Source organism: Lagopus leucura, unplaced genomic scaffold (genome assembly GCF_019238085.1).
Source record: "Lagopus leucura isolate 7727_CA_CO unplaced genomic scaffold, USGS_WTPT01 Super-Scaffold_100157, whole genome shotgun sequence".
NCBI lineage: Eukaryota > Metazoa > Chordata > Aves > Galliformes > Phasianidae > Lagopus > Lagopus leucura.
In genome coordinates, this window is record NW_024962334.1 from 27,185,268 (window position 1) to 27,198,596 (window position 13,329).

Below are 13,329 nucleotides of genomic sequence, written 5' to 3' on the forward strand. Positions count from 1 at the left end.
ATGCTTAGAAGCAACAATGCTTAGAAGCAACAATGCTTAGAAGCAACTGTCTACAGTTTTGGGCACCGCAATACAAGGACATAAAACTTTATAGTAAAGATCATCTAAAGGAAGTTATGAAGATAGTGCAGGATCTAGGCAAGCAAGGCATATGAAGAGAGACTGAGGTCTCTTGGTTTGTTCAGCTCAGAGAAGAAGAGGCAAAGGAGAGGCCTCATGGGAGCCTACAGCTCCTCACAGGGAGTGGAAGGGCAGGAGCCTTTGGATATATGAAACTTCTGAGGCCATTCTGTGCTACCTGAGCTCCAGCCGAGCACATCACTTACCTGCCAGTTCTCCAGCCCTGAATCATAAACGTGCTCTCCTTGAAACTAGTACTGACCAAGAAGATGGCATACTTGCATTCTGATAAGAGAACATGGGAGTTCTCTCTCTTCCTAAGGCTCCCAAGGCAAGCTAGTCACAGGGAGCAGCACAAACAGGGGTGTCACCAGGAACAGCCTTCTCTACCTTCTTGTCAAGGCAGAGATATCCTCAGATTGCAGAGCTTCCAATCCATACACCAGACATCATCCAAATACGAGCTGCATGTCCCTATGTTTCTACAGAAACCGTGCTTTTAGGAACTTCCCTGAGCATTACTACCCTTAAAATCTTAATGCAGAACTTGGGGAGGGGTTATTTGTGCTCAAGAAGAGACACCTGTTGACACTGCCAGCTGTGCTTGCTAGTGCTAAGCTCCCCAGGCAAGCAGAAAAACAACAGAAATACAGTGCCTGAAGACACAGATCAGCATAAATTTAATTTCATTTTCTGATCATTAAATACTTTCTGGTAACATCTTCTCTTTTAATTTTTGTCTATTAAAAATATATATATATTTTTTTTCTAGACCGAACAAAAAAATAATCCAAGCCTGAATATCCAGGAAGTTGAAATAAGATATTTCAAGTTTTTCAGTGTACTCCCCTCCTATCCATCTTTTTTATTGCTGAAAGTGTTTCAGCTCAATTTGTCCAAATCTCGGTATAGCTTCAGTTTCCCTGAAAAACCACTTTCCAGGGCATGAATTATTCATTGAGGATATTTCACTTTATTCCTGGCTGAGTGCATTTCCTGGAGCCTCTAAATCTTTGGTATGGGAATGGACAACTCTCTCTGCCTTCATCCTTCCATGCTCTTGTCCAGCACCACTGTTCTGTGAGGGCTGCGCGCTCTCCTGAGAAGGGGAAAATGCAACAGCAATTTCAAGAGCAGCAGCCTCACTTTGGAGAAGCCAGCTTCCCAAACCCTCAAAGGGAGCACAGTAGCCCATATTCAACCTATTGTATTTCTTTTTAATGACTGTACCTCACGGTCAATTTACCTGTCATTGTGATACCGGTTCACAAACTGCAGTGCTGATTACGGGTGAAAGTATTGTGCAATCCAGAGCACCAGGTTAATAATTACATTTTTTTTTCACCTTTACCTGGAGTTCTGATAGCTCAAAGGAAAAATAGCAGTGGGAAGACCTTTCTAAACAATGTCTCTGACTCCTGGGTTAATTTGGAGGAGTGCATTTTTCCAACCCAAACGATCTATAATCACCTCTAACACACACGTTTCGTGAACACAGGTGTAAAAGGAGAATCTGAAAATGAACCGTTACACCACGACTCGGAGCAATCTGCCAAATGTATGTGGTCTGCAGCCACACACTGTTTTCAATTAGACGCTTGCAGACGAGCCTGCACGGTGGTCCAAGCAACACTTCAAGGGTGATAGAGGCTCCCAAGTCAAAAATCTGTGACCCATTCCAATGTTTTATATAAGTACAGTGCTTCATTTTCTTGGTTTTGCATCTAGAAAACCCTTTTCTGACCTAAGTTACACGACAGGTTTTTATAGCTCGTCACCGTGCTCCTAGAGATCAGGAGCTTTCTGATTAACATGTATCCTTCATTCACTGCATTCATGCTTTCTGCTCTTTGGAGGTAAAGACTGGCCTTACAGAGAATCCTATTCACTCATCTCCACTTTGGCAAAGCTGCATGAGCAAGAAAATCTTATGTTAAACGAGGAGAACAAAAACTATATGAAAATTAATGCTCCTCTCATCTCTGAAATGTTCTGTTACTATTATATTTTTTGACAAAGGCTGTTTAATCACTCTTTGAAGAGCTAGCTAATTAAAACATGAGAATATTGAGTTTGTGAAAAACAGCAAGTTTTCTAGCGAGTAAATTAATTTTAATGACTGAAATCTTAAAATTCACACTAATTTATCTCTGTGTGTGGCTTATCACCATTTTTATATTCTCTCAGTTTAATAGCGCCATCAAATAAATGCAGCTTCAGGAGAATATCATTCTTGCCATTTTCCCTAGGCAGAATTTTGTCAGCCTGTATCATCCATATCACCCTCTAAAATTACACACTGGATTGAAAATAAATCTGTTGCAAACACTTTGTGCAGTGGATTAACCATGTCTGGATGTATTTATGACACTGTAGGTAAAAATGTTTGTATGATGGTAAGACACAACTACTGAAATAGCTGTAGCTTGGTCTTTTCTGCAAAGCAGGACAGACGATCAGTCTAACTCTCTGGGTAAACGTAAGGACCTGCAGGATGAGGATCATCATGCTTACAGATCAGAAACAGGAATAGCAGTTCTTTAAACAAGTGATCTGATCTTCCAGAGTTCAGCAGATATTTTATCAGTGACACTGAGGTGCAAACATACATAATGTAAATGTGAAGAACCTCGACAGGCACGCACACAAAGTCGGCAGGCAGGCACCTATTCTGGCCCTGCTCTTGCCCCCACAGAATCCATTCCAGAACGTCTCTGACATTTTTCTCAACCTATATGGATTTCTTTTTTCCTGAAAAAACCTATATTTTTCCAGGCAACACCCTATGCCACACACATGGATGGAAACAAAGTGGGAGGTAATGTGCAAGGAAATGGCCACCAAAGTAACCAAGAGCACCCTTTTCACATAACTATGGTACCACTGTATTTAACTCTTGGGAGAGCCGAGCATCACTGTTAACAATGGATGAAACCACTGGCAGGAACTCAAACCCCACATACTGCATGCAGATGATTTTAATAAGATACAGTGTTTAGACCACAAAGGATACACTCCAGAGTAGCTCTATATATATTTGTTTACTTAATTGAAGGGGTGGAATCCCATAGGCAGCCTAAATACTGCATTTATTCTATGCACAGCAGTTAGTCTAGTGTCACAGACACAATATACACCGAGCTTCTACGGAGTTAATTACTTAGCCCTCATCTAGATTAATGTCTGTTGTGATTTATTTCTTTGCAATTCACCAGAGTCTGCTTTAACTAGTACTGCCAGAGTAAAAAGACAAAATATTAGTTTATATAGGGGGGGAAAAAAAAAGAGCTTAATTTCTAACAGAAACAGAACAGATTTTCAGCAAAATTCAAGTTTTCCTTCCAAGGAGAACAGCAGCTGCTAAATTGTTACATATTTAATGGTAAACTCTGTTTCAAATACAAAACAAACAATGGTGTTATTTTAATAACTTACATGTAATGAGAAAAGATGCACTGTATAAAGTTTCTACATACGAATTCAAGTGTTTGAATGCCTATTAATTCTTCTCTAAAGTCTCTCTAAATTCTTCTCTAAAGTCTCTTTGTCTCTAGCAGTCATCTTGATGCCAGGCTACCGGGAGAACAGACTAAAATGCAGTCTGTAAATTATACATACATGACACACAAATGCATGTTAACAGAACATTATGACTGCAGACTCTTAACACTTCAAAGATAGGAAATGTCAAGAGTTAGGCTTGACTCCCTTGATTTAAGTATGTTATTCATTTTGCTTTATGACAACTGTCTTTAATCTTTCTCAAAAAAAAAAAAAAAAAAGTTTTTTTTTTAAAAAAACAACCCACAGAACTTGTGCTGGAAGCAAACAGCAATTTCAGAACATTTCAGCCTGGTTTCAGCCTGAAGGATTAGAACTTGATAGAGCTTATGAAAAAGAAAGCAAGAAAGTGGGAAGTATCTTTAATTTTAGACAACACCACATTTCAGCCTGTAATATCAGAGTTGGCTCAGACTCTCCCAAACTAACTAGGAAGACAGATATCCAAACAATCAGATTTTTCTCCCCTCAATTAGTGTATCAACAAGCTGCATTTGGTATTGACTACAGAAGACAAAACACTGAGTAACCACAAGATTCTTGAAAGAGATGACAACGGTGAAATGTCAGCTGCTTTTGTTTCCCTAGATCACCTCGTAGTTTTAAAATAAGAAACTTTAAACTATCAGTTTATAGACTATTCTTAAGCCGTAAGCATTTCCATGTAATACTTCAGCACCTTTCCCAGGCATTTTGTGGTGGTCCTCTCCTATGGATCTCCTTGTGATATTTCCAATGGCAGCAACTACTGACCTCTTTAGATCCTTGGAAAGAAGAGAGATTTAGCATAATTCGATGGCTACAAGAGAAGAAAGAGCATCTGCTGTGCTTCAGAACACCTAACCATTTTTCTATGAAAGAGGCAGTGTCCTAAGCAGCAATAACATTCAGAGTTAAGAGAAAGAGGTATACATCCCATCATTCACCTCCCGTAAGGATCCTAGTCTTGAGATATGGAAGTCAGAGAAAAGTCATGGAAAACTCCTGTAATTTTTTTTTTTTGCCTGAGTCTTGAATTAAATGATCACATAATCCCTGCTCTACCAAAGTATATTATCTTGGGTTAAAAGAGACCAGAGCTATATTATTCCCACTGACTGGAGAAGGGGAAAAAAAAAAAGAAGATCCAGGAGACTACAAGACGGTTAGTCTCACCTCTGTCCCTGGCAGGATCATGGAGCAGAAACCCTCAGAAGGACCTACTGATGTGCATGGAAAATAAGGATGAGGCGACTGGTGGTACAAACATGGCTTCACCAAGGGCAAATAATGACTCACAAACTTGGTGGCCTTTTATGATTTACAGTTACAGTATCAGTGGATAAAGGAAGAGCAACTTAGCAAAGCGTTTGGCACAGCCCAGCACAACATCCTAATCACCAAACTGGAGAACAATGGATTTGATGGGCTTGCCACCCAGAAGGCCAGCCATATCCTGGGTTACATGAAGAGAAGCATGACCAGCACGTCAAGGGAAGGGATTCTGCTCCACCACTCTGCTCTCATGAGACCCCACCTGGAGTACTGTGTTCAGTTCTGGGGCCCCCAGCACAAGAAGGACGTGGAGCTGTTGGAGCAGGTCCAGAGGAGAGCGACAAAGATCATCAGAGGGCTGGAGCACCTCTCCTAGGGGGTCAGGCTGAGAGTGCTGGGGCTCTTCAGCCTGGAGAAGAGAACGCTATGGGGTGACCTTATTGCAGCCTTCCAGTACCTGAAGGGGGCCTACAGAAAAGCTGGGGAGGGACTTTTCATAAGGGCATGTATGACAGGATGAGGGGAAATGGCTTTAAACTGGAAAAGGATAGATTTAGAGTAGATATTAGGAAGAAATTCTTTACTGTGAGGGTGGTGAGACACTGGAACAGGTTGCCCAGCGAGGTTGTGGATGCCCCCTCCCTGGAATCATTCAAGGCCAGGCTGGATGGGGCTCTGAGCAACCTGGTCTAGAGGGAGGTTAGAACCAGATGATCTTAAAGGTCTCCTCCAATCCAAAGCATTCTAAGATTCTACAATCTGTTCTTACCACGGCATTACAAAATGTAAAAATGCCAAATGGATCAAAACTGGAACGTAGAGAGTTTTCAATCTGTTGCTCTTTCCAATATCCACGTTGGTTTTTTTTTTGACTGACAACTATATTGATCATTTTTACTTGAACTACAAGAGCTTCAGCCTGTCAGGTAACTGCACTGGCAAAGGCGTTGCATGGAGGCCCAGCTGAATGAAGGAGCACTGCCTCAGAGTGGAAACACCACAGTGTCTTCAGCTTAGTTTTGTTTCCACTGCTTTTTGGCTCCCAGACTGCCAAACAACTCCCACCTGAAGAGCAGTATGAACTGCTCTATTTTTTTTTGCTACTGTTTGTTTCCATGAGGATTGCTGCTTTCCCTTTTGTTTTGCATGCATTCCATTACCTGCAGAAGCTCATCCATGAAATGGCAGTTTTTTCTTCATTTCAGACATAACCACTCAAAGATATATTTTACATTGAAATTAAAAACTGCATATGGAATTTTAGCTACTGAATACAATGTATTAGTGAACAGCTTCCCTCACTCGGTATTTTTGTGTAACCATTACCTTTCAAGTCATTAATTACACAGTTTTTCCATGTTTTAAACACATACCATTTTGCAAACCATAAAAAAAATTAAAGACATAATTAAGGATTCCCAAAACGAAATCTGCTATTGGATGTGAATGGTTGAAACCACAGAAAAATCATAAAGAAAATTAATTCTAGAAATGGCTCTTGTTTCAGAAGTGTTTAACAACACAATGATAGCACATGCATTTCAATTAAACTTGCAAATTGCTGAAGGCAGACTGAGTTTAAACTGAATTTTGCATTTGTTACTTTTTCCCTTCCACACTCCACGTTACTTGAAGCTATGAGTATTTTCCAGACTCATATCAGAAAGGGGGTAAGAACTTTCAGAGAAAATATTACACAAATGACTAACTAGATATTTAAAAATAAACATTCCATGAAACTACTGGCATGCATTTTCTTCAGCTCTGTTCCCCATCAGCTTTCCAGGGTGCAGGTCCAGAACAAGGCAGAGTAGCATAGGCATTCACTGTCTGCACTGCCTCACGGACATCTACCACAAAAAACCTGGGCCCTGATTATCTTTTCCACTGAGCTTATTCAAAGGTTTTCAGGAGAAGCAATAACTGAGGAGCTACTAGTGAAGCCCCCACTAATGTGCAGTGGACAGATTCATACAATCAGATAGATCCTTTTCTTCTTTCTCTTGTCCTCTACACTGTTTTCCAGCAGGAAAATACCTGTAGGAAGATTACATACCACCCTCCCTTCTCCTATTCCTGCAGGCTTTCTGTGCAAAGGGAATGATCTCTCACAGCTTTTCTTCTGCTGCTCTCATCGCTTCGTTATCCCAGTGCCTTCTAATAGTGCATTAAGCTACATGATTAACTACTGTCACATGTGGCTTGTTCTCTCTGATCCTCTCTGCAGGGGGAGAATCTGGGCCTTTGCAAGGGAAAAGGAAACATACGCTGCCTTTAAAAGTAGTGTGCAGATGAATAAAAAGGACTGGAGCCAAATTTTTGTTGGTTGGTTGATTTTAAGCTTTTCACTTCGTGTGACAAGGGCTGGAGGAATTCTTATAAAAGATATCTGTACCATACTGGAAATTTATATCTTTTCACCCTGTGAAATCCTCTGAGGTAAGGTATTATCTTAAGGTACAGATATAGAATCAATTTAAGTTTTAGGGTGAATATCTAGACCCTTTTTTCAGCTGTATTCACTCCTGCCTGCTTAACCCTACTGTGTAATCAACAAATGAGACAGATGGTATCTTTGGTAAAAATCTTGGACTTTCTTCTTCAGTTTTAAGGAGTAATCTTCCAGTACTAAAATGAAGGTGAAACTCCATACTCATTTATTTACAACTCATTTACAGCAAACCAGAAGAAAACACTGTCTTTACTAAGAGCAAGCGTACATCAGGCAGGCAAAGTGATCCTGTATGCCAGGTTTGACCTACTGCTGAATCACATAAAAGCACTGCGAAGCTGTCTGTTCCCACTGTCAGATCACTGCTTATTTGGAACTTTATCCTCACAGTAGTTTGAAATATTCTTAATAGACTTAAGACGTGGCCAACCTGCAGTTATGTGCTCCAGTGACAGCCCTGCTCTCAGCTTCACAAGTTCTCGCTTTCTGGCAGTAATCTCTGGCTCCCAGAAATACAAGAACCACACGTATTTCTCCAGGCTCTGAGCTCCACAGGTAGTTACACCAAGCTCTTCAGTCTCCTTTTGCAGGCTGCCCTCACCTCCCAGCGGCCCAGACCCAGACCTCTCACTGATGGGTACGTTTCAAATGGTCTTTTAAAATACAGGTATTTGTAAAGCAGAGGGGAAACAATGTTGAAGTACTCTTCAGAGTAGCACTGGTTTCATGAAGCTGCTTTGTCAGCCAGGAGGCCACAACAAAGATGATTTAGAGGGGCAGCAACACACCAAGACGAGCAAATGGCAGCAGGGAAAGGGAAGCTAGAGGCCCAAGGCTGGCATGGAGACAAACAGCTGCAGCCCTCATCTGCTGGTCTTGGGTAAGTCAGTTAAGTTACTTCATAGCTCAAATTTCCTCTTGAAAAACACTTCCCCTAATAACAGATTGTGAGTAGGGATGTTAAGCCCCATTCCAGTCTGCTGTGAAGAAGCTCATTTAAGTACCAAAGCAGACTGAAATAAAACAAGACAACAGATATCTGTCTCCATTTCCTATCCAACTAGCAGTAGACTACAGAAATAAGCACACAGTCATGAAGATGAATATACACAGGTACTCACAGCCATAAATGTATGCATTTATATACTGGGATATAGACTTTCTTTTTACTGTACCAGTATTTAAATGTTTGATTTAAACTTATCAGTACAACATTATTTTTCTACGGGAGAAGAAACCAGTGCTTACATAAAGACCTCAAAGCATTCACAGTAACCTGAAGTAATGAATATTGTAATGAGAAACACAAGTATTTAGGGTGATAATGACTGGACTTTGCTCTACTTAGATCGGCTCACCCCCTATGGAGGCTACCAAAGCTTAAAGATTTTATCACCCTAGTAATCAGCAATGGGTAATGGCCTTCATAAAACACAGTAATTAAATTGACTGATTTCAAACTAGTGCATTTTTTTCATTAGGCAGTTCTTATTTAACCTACTTCAAAAATCCCTTTGTGAATACTGGCTGTATCAGTCTAAATTCAGCTGATGAGGACCAAAGAGCTTGTTCTTTCAATATTTCAGTTACTATTTAGGTAAAAAGCTGGAGTTTCTAATATGCTCTCATTGCCTTTTTCCATGTCATCTGTATAAGCTTCCAGTTTTAAAAGTCTCTCAAGGTTGAACATTATAAAACTAGGGGTAGTGGGGGAGCAAATCAAAACCCTGGTTCTCCGTATTTTCCAACAACTCCTAAGAGATTCTGCTTTGTTAAAACATGCTTTTAAAATCCTCTGAGGCCAATGTTGCAGCCTTTATAGCAAAAATATCAATGGTGAAATTCAGGCTCTGCCTCAAAATCTATTTAATCACCCCTTATGCCTGGATTGTGTTGTTTTAACTATTGTATCTTGATCTTTGTATGCTTTTGAAAAGTAGTTGGTTGTAAGCACAACCCCTTATTATTGCTCAAATTTGCCTTCATGTTGTATATGTGAGCTGTTTCTCCGTGTTCCAAGAATACTTGTAACTCAACAAAGATTTTGAAATAAAACATTTTATGTCAAGTCTCAGCTTTGCTTTCGTGCTAAAAACATTTCCTAAGTCGATACACATTCTACAAGAGCTTTAAGAATGGCAAAAGTAAACCTACTGGAAAATCTACCTGGATAAGTACATGACAGAAAACCCAGTTTCATATTTCCCTCTCCAGGCTACAGCAGTTTAACTGCATTTAAGAGACACTGGGTATGTTTTCTGTACAAAATCTATAGCGAAATATCTGAAGATAGGACTACAAAGTGCCAACCCTTCCTTACTCTAGTCAGAGAAATAATTGACTAAATAGCCATTCTGAAATATGTCAGTTGGTCATGAATGTGCATTTCTTTCTGTCTTGAACTGTCAGAATCCCAGAACAGCTGCTGAAGGCAGCTAAAATCAAAGAAATTATTTTACAAGAACCAACAGGATATTCCTTACGGCACCACTGCATCAGCCTTTTAGGCAGTTGCCAGCTCCTCCTTCCCTGGTCATGTCTTTTGAAAATGAGATACGGAACTAACATCTGTTATAGAGCAAACAGGGAGGTGTGCAAACAGCCCTAATGGGGCTTAGGGAGACAGGAACTGTGAAACCTGACAGTCAGGTAGCGGAGTCAGGTCAATATAACGCCGATTTCACTGCAAGAAACATCAGAGGTGATAACTGTTGGGACAGTCCCACTTAACTGCTTTCTTTGGCAGAACCAGCTTTCCTGGATGGTCCCAAGAAAGACCTTTTTTTAATCAAGATTTTTCTCTCGTTTCACCATACTCATCATCCTTTAAAAGCATGACTGAAACGAACTGTCTGAAACACCGCAGAACAGAGGCAAGTTTGTCCTGCAAATAATTTAACAGAATAATGTACAGTAATAAACTCCTGTTGATTACAGTTTTAGACTCTCCAATACTGTGCTGGAAACTTACTTTATATTCTATTACAATCAAATAATAAATCACTGATTTACAGTTTTTATCTATTCATTCACAAGGCAAACAAAATACAACCTGTAAGAGATTAATGGGAAAAACAAGAAAGAATGGAGAGTGAATAAGAAGCCACTTCTTTCACAATCCAAGGTGCAAATGGTATTCTCAGTAAGCCAGGTAAGCAACAAACATGGTTGTTAGAGAATATTTATGACAGCGGCAACTGTGTAACATCACTGAAGCATGCAAAACAGGAGCAAGCTGTCTAGAAAATATATGTACAGAAGAGACAGTAGTTAGCTCTAACTATCAATCATCCAGACACGTGAATAAATCTACAGTCAGTGGCCCATGTTCTGTGAAAATCAACTTTTACTTGCTGGCTGCCCAGAAAATAAGCCAAAAGACCAAATAAGCCAAAATACATTTTACATACTAACTCATAATAGCATCTCAGCTTCTAGAACAGCAAAGGTTTGTACATTTAGATCTGTCAGAGAGTAAAGTGCATTAACAGTAACTGGTTACACTCTCTTGTTTTTCAGGTTTAAGATCCTATCACAGTGAAAGAATTATATTTTTTTTGTTGTTCGTTTTGGCTTTTATTTTATAATTCAGTGTCTTTAAGTCAGTGGTTACTGATCCACAAGAGCACATCTATATGGACTATTTAAGTCTCTTCTCCCCTGGAAGCGTGTGTATAACTCCCATTAATGCTAATGGGCATAAAGCGCACGCATTGAGGAGAAAATAGACCCCTCACTGTGAAAATAAATGTGTTCAGTTATTTTCAGACACGATGCTGAAATCAAACAACTAAAAGTACATACTCTAAGGAGATAACATATATAGCCTAACTGAAAATGCCACCATTATTTCTAACTCCCCGATCATGGACTCTGCCACGGTCTTCATGTCTGCTATTTCTTGTGTCATGAAGACTCTAACCACGTAACACGTTAAAAAGGGGCCAAATCCTACACAATCAAAGCAAAACAGCCCTGATCTCAAAGTCCTTGCCTCCACAAACGATGCAAAGTTAGGCTTTGAGTCTTACATTTTCACTTTAGGCCATATGAGGTTTGTTTTACTCTGCACCATGTTAATAGTGGTAATTTACTGTTCTCTAGGTCTTTAAAACTGTGATGACTTTATCAAAGTAAAAATTCCTATCATTTAAATTTGTTCCTTAATGATACAATAGCCTGATGTTTCCTGTTTGGATTAAAATACCTTGAGTCAACTCTGCTCAAGCGAGTAAGAAAATCTGCTCATATAGTAATGTGAAATTCAAAGAGGTTGTATTATAATAAAACACAGTAACTTATCTATCCAGATCTTTTTGATAGAGCCAAAGTTTTATGAAGTGACAGTTCATCTTATGTGGTATTTGGATCAGCCATGAGAAGAGTTTTAAAAATGTGCCGCAGAAATGGAGCATTAACGGTTTTGGTGAGAGTATTTGGGGTCTTTTGTAAAGTGACCTGCTGACTTTCTAATGCAAGTAACTACACTCACCTTCCTAAATCGGAACACACCTGTTGGAGGCAATGCAACACACACCTTCAAATAACTGGATGCCACTGAATTATCAGCCAGGCAGGGATGAGTTTTTTCACAGATGAGGTCTTTTCAAAAGTCAGTGCTGGAGGACATAGGTCAAACACTAGAGCTGAAAGGTCAGCTGCCCCAGCTGAGGCAAATATAATATAATACCAAGCCAAGTATGAGATCTCAGCACTGCCAGGCGCTGGACAGTCCAGCTCCCAGCCACATGCTTGCATCACTTCCCTTGCACTATCACTGATGTTTTATGTGCTCTCATATTAGTCAGTACGCAGAACAAAACACCTCAACAGAACACCACAAATCCACTTTTCTCTGCTGATTTAGCTACCTCATAACTATGTGGGCTCACAAATATTACTACTGCCAGCACAGGATATGCTAAGGATGACTGGCTGACAAGAGGAGTAGGGCTGCCTCTTCTTAGCTATTGGACCAGCACATTCGTATCTGAATCAAACTTGTACAAAAAAAGAAGCCAAAGGAGGATGACACCTGAGTGAAGAAACTGGCCGGTGCCTGCACAATGAAGTAAAACAGGAGCTTATATGGCTGTCATATTTCTGTCAGACATTGCCAAAAGTACAAGATGTTATGAATTCACTTGCTTCCGGCTGATGACAGCTAACCATAAAATAACTCATCAGAGCTCTTTATGAACTCACACAGAGAGTTAAATAAGTGAAGAGGCTTCTATTCAGTGTAAGAGCCCTCAGTTCCACACTTTCAAACTGCAAAATGTTTCTGCACCTTACTTAAGGCTTTGTAGCAACAAGACTTATGTGGGAGAATAGCTGAGCACCCTTCTTTTTAAAACCAGAAAAAGTCACTAACAACACAACAGCCCTGGTAGCATCTGAAGCAGGAATTACTGCACACTGATACTGCCACAACACATTACTCTAACACTAATCTAGACTCACGCTATTTTCTTTTTCCTTTTCAGGTAACAAAAAGCTGTCTTTCTTTTTGATCTGAGCTTGGTCACTGTGACTCATTTTGCAAGCTGAATTCTGATTATACAGAGGAAAAGGCCAAAAACTTAAATATTACTTCTTTTGCACAGTAAATAACAGTAAATCCATTTTCTTCTGGGTGAGCTTGAGGGGATAAACAACTCTACAAATGCTTTGGTGTATGATATGCAAAAAAAGATATTTCTGCAGCCCGTCTAGACTCTCAGACAAGATCAGATTGCGCTGTCATCAGAGACATTTCCATAGCCTGTTGTAGCACTTGAAAGACAGAAAAAAATACCTTTTCAGAACAGTCACACACAGTGAAAAATAAATAAAAACAGCCTGACCTGCCAGTGCTGTAGTGGAAGTCTGAATGCAGTAACCATAGACAATTTAAAAATTATGCTAATACAGCAATAAGTTTCAGCAAACATTTGTGAGGA

General features: G+C 39.9%; 1 protein-coding gene across 7 annotated transcripts in view; it reads right to left on the minus strand.

Moving 5' to 3' along the window:
- DYNC1I1 (dynein cytoplasmic 1 intermediate chain 1) overlaps window positions 1–13,329 on the minus strand; it is a 196,646-nt gene that overhangs the window by 6,411 nt on the left and 176,906 nt on the right. The window lies entirely within an intron of this gene.